This window comes from Xenopus laevis, chromosome 9_10L (genome assembly GCF_017654675.1).
Source record: "Xenopus laevis strain J_2021 chromosome 9_10L, Xenopus_laevis_v10.1, whole genome shotgun sequence".
Taxonomy (NCBI): Eukaryota; Metazoa; Chordata; class Amphibia; order Anura; family Pipidae; genus Xenopus; species Xenopus laevis.
In genome coordinates this window covers 54531692-54546633 of record NC_054387.1, presented here as the reverse complement: position 1 = coordinate 54546633, position 14942 = coordinate 54531692, and the positions used below count along the sequence as shown (strand labels likewise).

General features: G+C 43.2%; 1 protein-coding gene across 2 annotated transcripts in view; it reads right to left on the bottom strand.

The window, feature by feature from the left end:
• The window catches only part of tex2.2.L (testis expressed 2, gene 2 L homeolog), a 40359-nt gene extending 25417 nt beyond the window's left edge, over nucleotides 1–14942 (bottom strand). The window contains exon 1 of one of the 2 annotated variants that reach the window (XM_041576789.1): nucleotides 14582–14942. The gene's annotated coding sequence lies outside the window, so the exon portion shown is untranslated. The remainder of the gene's footprint in view (nucleotides 1–14581) is intronic. The other variant, XM_018235534.2, reaches the window with a different exon arrangement.

Below are 14942 nucleotides of genomic sequence, written 5' to 3'. Positions count from 1 at the left end.
CATTTAACATTAGTGTCTTTGAGGTGGAGGTGTTGAACTATAACACGCACAACTAAATACTACACTATAAGATCTCTCTATGCCATATTCTCTTCTCTCCTAGCTATTTTTAGCGCTGACCCTCATCAACTTATTTGTCGTTTGAATACTACGCTCGAGGAGAACGAGCCTTCCTGTGGGTTGGTTTTAAAAGGGGATTTTCCAGAAACTGTTTTGGACACAACCTTATTAACTACCAATCACTTGGCACTCCGCTCAGCTACTGACTCACACATAATCATGCCCCACAGTGGGACTAAACTCTCAGTCACATGGCACAACCATTACATACAGTCAGGGATTTCAGAGTGAGACCAAACTCCAGATCCACATGTGCTTTGGCAGTGCCAATCACATGGCAAATCCATAGGTGCTGAGAGTTGTTGCATGCATGATACTGTATAGATTGCAAACTGGTATAGGGCATGTAGTGGCCCATGTGCCATAGTAAATTATTAAATAGCAGCTGTACCATCTGTGCCCCCCCCAATGGCTACTAAACTTGCAAAAAAATAAATAAATACATTTTAATAATGTTTATTTCACACTATAAGTTGTAAGGGAGTGGTCAGTGACAATAAAGCCCTGTTCTATGTTGGTATATGTTCCAAAAAGGGAATCTCCCATGTGCCCCAAAAAGACTAACAGTGAGAATCAGGTAGCACCAAATACCAGAGTGAGTGTGAAGCTGTGCCATTGCCCTTCTACAGCCTACATGGTCAGAAACACCAGGCATATTTTTTGTCCCAGGGCAGGGAAGAATCCCCAATGCACAGGAGTTCAGGAGGCGGATATTAAAGAAGCACAAGGCTGCTCCCTGTTAAAGCCTGGAGGGTCAAAAACCCCAGTTCCCCATGGCAGGAGAACCCAGAGGCGGGTGGTAAATAAGCACAAGACTGCTCCCTACTGAACTCTCTCCCTGGAGCTTATCTTATCTGAATGCAAATAAAGTTCTGTTTAACTATAACCTGCTGAACCACAGGTAGTAACAGGTATTTATTATCACTTATGTCATCATCCCTACAGTGACAATAGCCCCTTTGCACACAGGATTGTGAGGGTCCAACTGTACTGCACCCCTGGACCACCAGACCTTCAATAATTCAACCCATTAAGCCTTTGAATCATGAGAGAGCGGAAAAGATAGAAGTGGTCTAACTGCAGGCTCATATACTCATATGTATACTGGGCAAACCCACAGCATTACTACACCCCACCAAATCAGTATGGGAAGCTATCATTCCTACTTCAGCTGCGTTTCCCTGCCAATCTAAATTCTATCTATCTTTTTCCATAATAAGCAGTTACCAGATGTAATACTGAGGGTCTGCCACCAGGGAAGCAACCAATCCTACACCTGCTGGGTGCCTCTTTGCCTCTACCAACCTGCCCTTAAGATATTTCACCATAATTAGCAGTCATTGGGTGTGATACTAAAGCTGGTCATAGATGCTGAGCTTTTTAAAAGATCAAATCCTCATCGTGAGACCACGATTTTCTCGGAACGATCGTATGATTGTACGATTTGACCATCAACTAAAAAGACCAATTTGCAGGAAAACAAAGGGTAGCCTGCCTGCTTGGCCCTGCAAACATAGATAGATTGCACTGGGACCGACAAAGATTTTTTGACCTGGCCGATCAATTTCCTGACAGATGTCGGCCGAAAAATCGTAAGATGTACGATCGTTCGAATCCCACTAACCGCACGATAATTTCGATGGATTGGTCGGACTTCCCTAAAATCGGTCGTTAGGCAAGAAGAATCGTCGCGTCTATGGGGAGCTTAAGAGTCAGCCACCAGAAAGCCAACCTTTCTAACACAGTTGCCAGCTATGGTTTATTAAATAATGAGGTGCTTTATAGTGTTAAGAGCTCCTCTTATCAGCATTGCTGTATTGATGTATGTAGATACAGTGCTGACCTAGGCACCAGACCTCAGGCAGCCCCTTCTCCTTCTGCAAGTATTGGTGGTTTTTTTTGTGATGTCTATTTACCATATGCAAATAGATACTGTAAAACAAATATGGGCTGACCATCTGCACAGCTAGATGTATTTCTGATTCCCTTATCATCCTTATCTCTGGCTGTTGCCTAGGGACTTTGCCCTAATATGCTACTCGCCTAAGTTCGGGTACATTATGTTTTCCATGGGGGGGGGACTACTGATTAAAAAGACGGACAACCCCACACCATCCTAGTCCAAATGGAGTGACCTCTGCATCTCTAGATCTACATCCTGAAACATAACTGGCCAATAAAGGGGAAGTTTATCTTGCAATTAACTTTTACTATGAAGCAGACAATAGCAATTTCAGGCAGTTTAAATTATTATATTTATTTTACAGCTTCACACTACAGCAAAACCTCGATTCATGCCCTGATTTTAAGTTTTCCCACATTTTACATTTTTTATTTGTGGTCCCAGCAATTTATAATGCATTTCAATGGGTGCATTTCTCTGATTTTAAGTAATGTTTTCCTGGATTTTACATCAAAATGTTGCCCTGATGTACCCAAAAACTGCTTTATTTTCCTCTATGGATTTTGTTATTTGTGAAATAAAGAGGCTTAAAAGACTAACCAGATGTATATTTTACCATGTTCCTGCTTGTAAATGGTCACTTCTAATTAGTCTGCCCTTTATACAGTCCTGCACCATCACGTATTGCTTTATTTGTGTTGTGTATGTGATGGACAGAGAGGCCTTGCACATGCCCCCCATAGTGTAACATTAATGCTTAATCCTTGTTATTAACACAGTAAATATTGTATCTCAAAGTAAAACAGACTCCTGTGCTTATATCCTTTCAGTACTTGAAGAAAAAGTAACTTTAACACATTTCCCTGATTTTACATTTTCCTGGATTTTACATAATTTTTTCCTGGTCCCCTGAAACGTAAAATGGGGGTTCTACTGTATTTAATGGTTAAGCTGACTGACCCTAGCAACTGGGCACTATTATCTGTGTAAGAGAGAAGGATATAGGTCACTTGCTTCCCTCTGCATTGTGGGAGGGACTCCTGGAAAAACCATAAAAATGAACAAACACAAAATATCTGAGGGATAATATAACTTAGTCACCTGGGAGTAAGTCATCAGGCTGCTCAGCTTAGGTCTAAATGTGGCCATACATGGGCCAATAAAAGCTGCAGACAAACCGAGTCTGCAGCTTATTGGCCCGTGTGTAGGGCTTCCCCAATCGATATCTGGCCGAAAGTTGGCCATATGTCGATCGGGTAGGGCTAAAAAAACCCGTCGGATTGTAGACCACATATCGGAGAGAGGTCTGTTCATTTGTCGGGAGAGATCTGTTCGTTTGGCGAAATCTTCAAACGAGCGGATCTCTATATGTATGGCCACCGTCTGTTAACCGAGATCTGTATTAGAATACAGACACAAGCAGAACAACAGGAGGATCATGGGGCAGAAAGGAGATGTGACTGCAAACCCTGACCCCATTCCAAGAGCCCAATTTCTTTCTGACCTCATGGCTGCCAATTCCAACCTGGTTTAACTTTTAATAAAGTGCTGGGTACGGAGACAATGCCACAAACTGGCACCGATGCTTGAGTATAATTACCCTTCTACCCTTTCTATTCCTACCTCTCCTAATCCTTACAAATTCCATCCTCCTGACTCTCATTATATTCAGCGCTTGCTATGCCCTTATTGTGTTCCAATAGAGTTACTGCAACCTTCTCCAGACTTTGGCACCAAACCCCAGCCCTGCTTCTGAGTTGGCAGATGCTCACATAAATGCCCATGTTACAAAACATTGGGTAATCTAGATGATTTCTCTGGCCAGTGCCATTTGTTGGTAAATAGTTTTAATTCTCTCCTCAGTTTTGTATATTCCATACATTGTGCCTTACTGTCTTGAGTGCGCACAGCTTTTAAACGATTCCATTCTCATTTGTGAGAGCACCAGTGATTTAGTCACATACAAATCCTACTGTTGCCAGAACAGATGAAGATGGTCTTTACCCATTGCCCAAGAAGACTGAGCAAGACCAGAATGACCATTAATGATACTGTAAATGACAGCAGCAGATCAAGGAGTTAAGAGAAGGTTGAGAGCCACAGCAAGTCCTTCCACTTGAAAAGGAAAGCTGGTAAGTCAGCATTGGCTACTACTACTACTACTGGCGCCTGCAGCCCACGTCCCATCTCTTATTAATATTGAAAGTGATACACGCGCCTCTCTCGCTTGCACTGTAACATGACGCCATTTGTACAGGGCCTTGTTCCGCCAGGTAATTACCTGTGTACTTCATTCAATAATAATGCCAACAGGTGGCAACTTAATCCTAGGCCTTAAATACTGAACAAATGATTGGAAAAGGACACTGGGCTTTCGGATTTCCTCTGTCCTTCCTCCTCCCCCACTTTCATGCATATAATTGAAGATAAATACAACCAAACAATAATTACAGTCAGGAGGTGTTCCATAAATAATGTCAGTTAGCTCTGGCCAAACTTAACATCTACACTCAGGAGTAGTTCCACAGATAAAGTGAGAGAGATTAGGCCAAACTTAAAATCTAGAAATTGTGAGAGATCAATTTCAGATAACTGTAGTCAAATTTTAGGAGGAGTTGCACGCAGCATGCAGGCTATGTGTCTCTTGGTGCAAATCCCATGGGCCTTACTGTAAATAGACAATGTGTTTGGCAGCCATATTGTGAGCTAAACACACTATTCCTACAGGAGTGAAACAGCTGAGCAGACTTGGAACATCCTGTTTATACAAACATGCTAGTCACAAGGTTTGTGTAAATATTGGATATGGCCCAGCATCTTAGCACAGCTTCTTGGGTTCATACACTTCCATATTCACAGTAAGGCAAACAGTTCATTCATGATGGTATCTCTAGCCATTTAGTATTTTGGGGATAACTTGCCTCTGTCTAGCAGCCAATCAGCACTTACCTTTTACTTATCTGGTTAAACACAAACACAAAGATATGATTGGCTTCTGTATGCTAAAGGGGTTATATTCCTTTAAGTTAACCTTTATTATGATGTAGAGAGTGATATTCTGAGACAGTTTGCAGTTGGGTTTCTTTTTTTTTATTACTTGTTTTTGAGTTATTTAGCTTTTTATTCAGCAGCTCTCGATTTTGAAAGGTGTTTGCTAGGGTACAAATTATCATAGCAACCATACACTGATTTGAATGTGAAACTGGAAAGAAATACGAATAATAAAAAGTAATACATGTTATAAAAGTATCAATACCAATACATGTGTGACCTTGCAGAACATTTATTTTTAGATGGGGTCAGTGACCTTCATTTGAAAGTTGTAAAGAGTCAGAAGGCAAATTCTTAGAAGAAATACTAAAAGTTAACTTAAAGGTGAACCACCCCTTTAATGAACTGGCACCATCTTACCATGATGCCACATATCCCCCCATCTTGTTTATAAGCCAGAATGGTTCACCGGATACCAATGCTCATGCACTGGTTACCCAATTAGATGGTGAGGAGGAGGTAGGGTGAATGTAAGGAGGGTCGTGACATCTAGGAAATGCCAAATGGAAAATGAAAGTAATTGCCTGCCCTGCCTCTATGGAGGGCAGGCAATATATGATTGACAGCTGAGATTTTTATGCAAGTTTATAACAGTTATGATTGTTTAAAAAAAAAAAAAAAAAAGAATTTGGGTTGTTTAATTTGAAAAGGACTTTTATTAAACAGCTTTTTATTTCTGGGTGACAGGTCCGCTTTAAAAGAAAGTTCATATAAGCCATATCATTACGGCCAAGTACAGTCATGTGCTCACCAATTATTTCTCAACAAGTGAGCTGCTGATGCAAATAGGCTTAAATACAAGGGCGGGTGAGGGGAATGCTCTTGTAGCAAAACATTTTATTAGTCAGAAAGCTGGACTGCATTTCAAACACTGGAAAAAAGTGTTTGGAAGGTGGACAATCCCTTTAAAGTTAAATGTTCCTGTCTCTGGTGTTTCAGTCTGGCAGCTCAGTAATTCAGGTGCAGACTCTATAGTGTTTATAGTGTCACAATTTGCTACATTAGGCGATACATTTCTCAGCAGCATCTTTTGAATATTAGCAACTATTGTATCAATTCTAACAGGTGCCTTTAATGAAACCCAGGGATTTTGCTCAGCAGGGACAAAGATAAAAAATGTATTAACTCTGTATCAATTTAGAACAGTTACAGAATCAGTGATCCCCCCCTCCCAGAGCTGCTTTAGAAAGATAAAAAAATTAAACTTTACAAATCAATATGAGAAAAATGTTCACACATGGAAAATAGTAGAAAAATAATTGGAAAAAAGTCTTTATTTCTGGTGAATATCTGAAACCAACCCCTTTAAGCATCATTGTGTGAGTCCTGCTGAATGACGCACTAATTCATCTATTGGCACTGGGGAACCCTGGAGCTCCTGGCACCCAGCATGTGGCAGAAATTCCAGGAACAGGTGCAGGAGTAAATTCATAGTCCCGCTCCCCTCTCCTGTCTCAATGCTCCACCAACCCAAATAATCAGAGCAAGGGAGCCCAGCATTGAGTCTATTGGTTGGGCAATGGAGGAGGAATCAGTGCTGAAGAGAGAGTTGATGATGAGCTGGGAGCTCATGGGCAAAACCAGACAGATTAGACGCTGGGTATCACTAATCTGATGTTTGGCCTGCCAGACTCAGGTCAGCTAAATAAAGCAGGGAGAGTCACTGAGATGGCAGGGTGATGCTATAATAGAGAGCATACAGCATAACAAACTGGTTCCATGAGATACTCCCATGGTTCCTTTCTACATTGCATCATCAAACATGCAGCCAGAGGAAAGATGGGTGTATATAATAGGAACAACATATTTCAGTTCAGAAAGATTTGGTTCTAGTTTCTGGCACAGCTCCAATAATATACATTTCTTATATGCTAAGGCAGGCTATATCAGAATGATACTGCTGCAGCAAAAAAAAAAAACTATGGAATATCTGGGTAGGCCAAGGGCCCAAAGAATCCCTGTTCTGACTTCTGCTAAATTGTTTCATGAGTCCGAACCGAAAGAAAGGCTTTCAATGACAATTATATTTGCAAACAATGTTCAAACCACTGGAAATGTGTGACTTTGGCCTCCCAGTCGAATGGGAAGAGGAAGGCAATAAGAATCTCCCTTCCTTCATTTAGCAGAAGTTGGGGCGCCAGGCAAGTACCTCACATTCAGCCTATCCCTAGTCCAGCAATTACCTCAGTGAAAAGTGGGTGCGCTCTCTAAAGTCAAAAATTGCTTTGCGCACTACCGCAATTGACTGCGCACGTGCGTCCCCTGTTGCGCACAGTTACACACGTGCATACTTGGTTGCGCACTGCTGCGGCGGGGGCAGAAGAGGTCGGCCGGGTTGCATAAAGCGCCCGGCACTGAGCAGAACCTCACATCTATATTCAGACATTAACTTCCTTCTATGTCATTAGGAGTTAATTTCTGCTCTGCATTAGTGGGAAACTGGATACCTGTCCTTATAACACCATTATATTGCCTTTCCCTCCTGCTAATCTCCCCAATGTGGGGAGTGAGCCGGCTGAGCAAGGTCACATCGCTACAAGCAAAATGAAATGGGGATTAGATTTCCATTTGCCGGCTTTAGGGTTTCAATTCTGTCTTTCAATTCACTTTCCCCCAACCAGTGTGCAGAAGCATAAAAAGCTGGATTAAAAGATTGGATTTAATGCTTTTGTGCACAGTCATATTGTGTGTTTATTCAATTTAAGCAGAAATGGATTTCAAAATACTGTTCTGAACTTTGGAGAAGGAAACCAACTTACTGGTCCGACTGCAGAGTGGCTACCGCAACTCCAGAGAGGGAAATGCTATGAGGGAAGCATACTAAGATGGACACTAATTCCTCTCTTTATTTCAAACACCAGTCCTAAGAAAGGCTGGACACAGCCATAATCAGTTACTTTGTGGCTGCTACTAATATCAGCTTGGCAAATAATATTCCATGTAGGAAAGACAGGGGAGCCCAATTAAGCCTACAGTCATACTTGATCAGACAGGCTCTAGAGACTATAAAAAGTTAATTATTAAGTGACCGTCCTGGAGGTATTATTCCTATTTGATATAGAAGATAAACAAGGACATACCCTGCTGTGCCAGTGTCAGAGAGGTTTCTGCATGCAATACAGGTAGCAACTCCCGATACACCCCCAAAACTCATCAGGAAGAAAAACTCTCAATCATCTCTTGTTAAACATGGCAAGACTCCTACGTGAGATGTGTCTCTCCTAAATCTCTACAGAGAATGCATGGAATTGTCTAGACCAGTGCTGTCCAACTTCTGGTCTTCGTGGTCGAGGGCCGATAATGGAAGCCAATATTGATTACTCCCCTTTTTAAACCACATCCACTTTAAACCACACCCATGCTACCATAACAACTTTTAAGACCATGTCCACATTAATGGTGGTAGCACATATTTGAAAAATTTAAGTCATATTAAAACATACCCTAAAATCCTTATGCCTACTCCCCTATGGATAACACAGCGTCCCAAGCACATATATACACCTTAGAGGACCCTAACAACAATTTCCAAACACTAACCCAGAAAAAACCCTACCATGCTCACCTCCCACAGGTAGCATAGGACAGCATAGTATGGCGCACACAGGGAACATAGGGCAGGCAGAGCATGGCACACACAGGGAGCATAGAGAAGGCAGAATACAGCAGGAGACAGAGAAACCTCTGAGGACCACTCTAAGATGAACAGTTCATACTGTGCTACATACAGTAGTTTGTACGAGTTGTGAACAGATGAACAATGTGGGCACTTTAAGTCTGGGTTTCAGATGTGAACAGTACAGGGCAATGCAGGGAGGATTATAGATGTGAACAATGCAGGTGTCTTAATTTTACTTGTAAATACCTTTTAAATCTTACACATAGTAAGCAGTCACAGCAGGCAGACTTTCATGTGGGGACCACACAAGGGGTATGCCAGTTGGACAGCACTGGTCTAGACTATACCAATAGTAGACTATAGTCATTCTCTGCACTAGCTTTGCCCCAGCACACATTGCACACCGACCAGTGCGACATGCGACACACACAAACTAGTCAGCAACGGGAGGCTGAACTCATAATGCACAAAGCACAATAGCAGTAGAGTGTGCAAGATTCACCTTCATCTCACAGTAGCATTTTTGTGGTACCGATGGCAGTTTTATCCCTTTATCATACAGTACCATTATATGTGCAAATGTTCTAATCTTAAGCACAAGTACTGTCTTCCTAACCGTAACATGGCAATAACACTATTAACCCTTGTACTGTTGCTACCTCCATGGCATGTACACATTAAACATATTAGCAGAAGGGCTAACCTTTGTATCTCTGCTAAATTCATTTATGTACAATTGTCAGGTGAGTCAGAATTAGTCACCAATGAAACATTCCTCCCAAACAGCAAGATAGTTGCACTGCATGGACTGGCAATGTCACAACCCAGGGATACTTACAAAGTCAGGAGCTACCACAACTGCCCTTTGCCTTGTCTGACCAACATGACCTCTATTTCTGCCTGTCCAACAAAACTGTAAACCAAGGAGATTCATCTGAAATTATCCCCTCATTTTGCCTCTATACTGCTCCATCTCTTCTAGGAAGGTTCCCACTAGATGTTGGAACACCGTTTGCTGGGAGTTGCTTCCATTCAGCCAAAAGTTCATTAGTGAGTTTGGGGATCAGGCCTGGCTCACAGTTGGGGTTCCAATTCATCCCACTGGGGTTCTGTTTGGTTGAGGTCGGGGCTCTGTGCAGTGAGGTTCTTCTGATCTAAGAAAACTCATTCAGTTCAAAACTGGCTTTTTGGATGGGTTATTATTGCCTTTCCCAAACTGTTCCACAAAGTAAGAATCACAGAATTGTCAGAAATGTCATTGTACCCTGTAGCCTTAAGGTTTCACCAGTACCAGGGGCCCAAACAATAGAAACAGCACAATCCCATTAATCTTCCTCCACCAAATCATTGGCATTATGCATTCAGGCAGGCAGTGTTCTCCTGGCATAAGTCAGACTTTCTGTCAGACTGTCAGATGGTTAAGTGCCATTCCAGAGAACACATTTCCAGTAACTCCAGTCATTTTCAGATCACCAACATTTCAGGAGAAAGGAAAAATAAAAATCCTCAAAATATAAAAACTATGCCAGAAACTGCTTGAATGACTTTCTTTTTATACATGAAAAGTAAATGAACCATTACTGCTCAGCTCATGATCTACATCCCTAGTGGTGCTATGATCTGAGTTGTAAAGAGGAAAGGCAGAATGCAAAAACCCAGCTCTGGAAGGCAAAACATTCACTTGCTATGGTAGGCTGCTCATTTACATTCCAGTCCATCTCCAGCTTTCCAGCTCAAGGGACCATGGTCTCTGCTGAATAAGGACACTTAGTAAGAACCTGTCAGGCTATGCCTAGGACTGGGCTAAAGAGGGGAACTACAAGTGTCCATTTTCAGAGGCCCATATTTCATGGCATTTCCCTCTAAACCAAGTTTTGTGGTGTTTCCCCAAGACCAGTTTTAGAGTTGAACAGATGCTGCCTTCTGCCCTAGGCCACCAACCAGGCCCAGACTGGCAATCTGTGGTTCTGGCAAATTCCAGAGGGGCTGCTATAAGGTGCCATTGCCATAGAAAGTCAGTATTTAGTGGGCTGGTGGGGGCTGTTTGGGCCTCTGTGTGGGCTGATTGGACCGCTGTGTACCTGAAATGGCAGGGCCTATTTTAATTCTCAGTCCAGACCTGCCACCAACATGCCTATGATGGACAAGGGCAGGGAGCTGTAAATCAACAATCTGATCTCTGTTCTAATTCCTTCCAAACTCAGGCACTTTGAGAGATTTTCATGATCGCTGTCTCTTATCGAGTTTCTCTTCCTGCACTAGAAAATGTCTTAAGACTGTAAAACTTTGTGGCAGTGACTAGTGAGCACAAAGACCTAATTTATCAAATCCTTAAGAACAAAAGTTCACATGACACTTTCTCATTATGATTACTAAACTAATTTTCACTCATACAAACAGCAAAGGCAGACCAGAACCCATGCAAAACAATTCTGCATCCTACGCTACAGTGATGTACTCTGCATCCCTCCACATCACAAAAGCTAATATGAGTAATGTTTAAATCATTCAGCCCCTCACACTTACAAGAAACACTTTATCTGACAGTGATATTGCATTATTTGTGGATTTGAGTTTCTTTGGTGAGTATTGGTACATTCCCAAGAGTGACATGGAACTGCAAAACTGACTCAATCTAACCCATTAAACCCAACCCTGCACTGCCCAGAGCAGCAAAATAGTGTTTCCAGAGCTATAGCACTGGGTGTGGAGGAGAGCAGAGCTCAGTAGTGAGTACTTGACCAAGTAGTAGGGGGTGAGAGAAGCATTAGCACAGTCACTTCTCTGTCCAGTACTGGGTGTGGGGGAGAGAGCAGAGCTCAGTACAGTCATTACTGGGCCCAGCACTGAGTGTGGGGGAGAAAACTCAGGTTGTTACATCAATACGGAGTCTAGTACTGAGTGTGGGAAGAGAGAGCAGAGCTTGGTACAGTCACTACTGGGTAAGGTACTGATGTGGGGGTAAGAGCAAAGCTCACTACAATCACTGCAATCTAGTACTGAGCGTGGGGGAGAGATCAGAGCTTGGTACAGTCACTTACTGGTCCAGAGACTCTGCTTTATCGCTCCATCCAACATAACAGCTACACTTACCTGCTTGTGACAAGACACTATCTCTGCATAAGTAACTGGTAATTCAGTTTGGAGAAATATCAGCAGTAATCTAAGAGAAGGACAGGAAGGACATGTCCAGATTTCAGATATACAGAGATATATTTTCCTACACATTCCCCAGGGGATGGATCAGATTTATTCCGGATGCTCAGAGAATGGGCTCTGTAGCTTCCCTGACAATCTGGGGGCCCTTTCCAAGGGCAAGTCTGCCAGCGTTATACAGAGAATAGAATCACCAAACAACAAATTGCTTGCAGTGTTATCAGAAGGTATAGAATCCATGGGAAAACAACATACTGACCAGCAGAAGTGAAACCACAGCTTTATTGTCCCCAACAAAAAAAAAAAATCTTGACATCAGTCAGAACCCCTTCTAGACACTTTGTATTCATGGGGCCCCCAAAAGCCACTACAGCTGCTGCCTCTCGTTACTCCCCGACTAACCAGTTACATTTAATAAAATAATTACGTTGAAACCTCAATTTTACATCCCCTGATTTTTCCCCTCATATGACATAATTTTTGGGGTCTCAGATTTTCCAAAGTTTTTCCTGGTTCTACTGTATTTACTATGGAGACTAGTAGGGAAGGGTCGCCCCATTTTTCTCCCAAATCCCCCAGAGCTCATATGCCCCAAGAATCTTACCAAGCAATGTTGCCTCTAAGCTGTGCTATCTACACACATACTGCACATGCAGATTGCATGCAGACCACACAACGCAATGAAGGGGACAAACATATAGCAATACTAGCAAGGAACATCCCACCACTCAGCTTTGTAAAACTGTACATTCCATGACTTACAGCGCACACAGCTAGAACAAGTTACACACCGGCTCCCAGGCCAACTAGAATCCTCTCCAGCACTGTCTCTGAGCATTCCCTAAAATCCACCACAACACCATTTCCTAGCACCATCAGACTCTCAAATCCCTGTCTCATGCATAGTACATGTGTGTCTGGTGCAAGCATTTCCAACAGTTTAAAGTCAGCACTTGGATCCATAGAAAGTGAAACACTAACACAATGGAGATGTCAAGGTGCACTTACCCAAAGCTTCTGCCAAATCCATAGGAAAACTTATGAGCACCCAGAAGCAAAGCTGTGCTCATGCAGACCCTGCCCGTCATACAGGCAGACCCTGCCCGTCATACAGGCAGACCCTGCATGTCATACAGGCAGATCCTGCTGTACCTATTTACAGGCTTCACCACAAGCTATGTCCCATACAGTATCTCATAGCAAAGGGCCTAGGCACTCAGTGCCACGTGTCTCACAGCTAAGTAAATATGGAGCAACACAAAGATCAATCAGCTGAATCAAGATGAGCTGGTCAACCAAACAAATTGCCTCGGAGCAAATGTCATGCAAGATACATGTAAATGTTTCCTGTTCTACAAGGATACTTAGGGCCACACGTGTTCAGCTTATAAGAGCTTCCAAAGACTTACAAGTGCACAATACAATTGGGCTGGAAATTGAGGCAATTACTATATGGAAATGTTATTATATATTAGGGTACCATTGTGCTGAATTAGCTCTCCTGATCAGCAGAACCAAGAGAACTTCACTCAGTACACAAAGTACCAGTGTCACCCCTATAATTCTCTGGGTAGAGTATGCTGCTAGGGATACTCAACCCGCTATATGAGTAGGTAGTATGTGTAATCCTTCCAGCCCACTACCAGTTTAAATGAATAAAGTGGGGGGGGGGGTCACACACTGATTGGAAGTGGTTTCGGTATGAGGGGGAGGCCCAAATCCCAAAGATCTAGAGGGTCCTTGAAGGCAAGTGGGTGTCACATGGCAGCCCAGAGAGACTATGTAATGTATTTGTCTTTTCAAGAAATCTGTCTGTGAGGAATCCTGCAGCAACCAGCTGAACAGGTATGAACAAAGAGTTGAGCTTCTTGATGTATTTCTTCCTGTTTGACCAAGTGCATTATAGTGTTATGCATCCTGAGTATGTCTCAGCAGTGACACCAGATGCACCACAGATCAGTACTTCATCCCAGATCATCCTGTCCCCAATACTTCCACCTAAGGGGACAGCATACCCTAGGCCTCGGGAATCCCCATAATTCTTAGGGTACATTAAACTGCTGGGCACAATATTTCCAGCTACAGGATGCTGCTGGCACCTCCATAATCCCCAGGTTACAGTATGCTGCTGGGTACCCCAACAATCCCAGAGTACAGAACTCTGCTGGGCACCTCAATAATCCCCAGGGTACAGAATTTTACTGGCAACACCATAATACCCAGGGAACTAAATGCTGCTGGGCTCCACCATAATTCCCAGGAAAAGGGATGCTGCTGGCAACTTAATTTTTTTCAGGGTACAGGAAGCTAACGGGCACACCCATAATCCCCAGGGTACAGGATGCAGCTGGGATCCCCCATAATACTCAGGGTACAGGATGCAGCTGGGATCCCCCATAATACTCAATGTTTAAATTTTTGGCACCTTTATAATTCCAAGGGTACAGGTTGCTACAGGGCACCCAAAAAAATCCCAGGGTACAGGATGCTGCTGACACCTCCATAATACTTAAGGTTTAGGGTGCTCCTTAGCACCCCCATAATTCTCAAGGTACATGCTGCTTCTGAACGCCCTCAATAATATTGAGGGTACAGGATGCTGCTGGGATCCCAATTATGTCCAGGTTATAGGCACACTACAAGCATTTTGCTAGCCACATTACACAGATGAATGCCACCACCCAAAGCAAGCCCAACTTAGAGGGTTGGTCAGCGCCTTGCCCTTCACTCACCGTCTCTGAGGTTCATTTCCCAGCCGCTCCCGGCAGCGCCGCCCGTCTCTTCCCAGGGCCGTCTGACAGGAACGAAGCAGTAAGACAGCGGCAACAGACAGCGCCAATCACTGCTAGTCTACAGGATCGACTAACTCTGCGTTCCATTTCCAGGCCTGCCCAAATTGAAGGCGGAACCTAAGAAGTATTTATTAGGGCAGCTAGCGTACCAAGCCTCGTTTTAGGCAGGGAGTCTAACCGCTAGGGCAATGGAGATCGAATAGCTCTGTAGCTGCCTGTTGATCAGTCCCCAGTATTGCTACTAGAGTGAGAAGGGCATTTGATCCCTAGTCTTGCAATTGTTGAAAACTGGGCGCGCTCT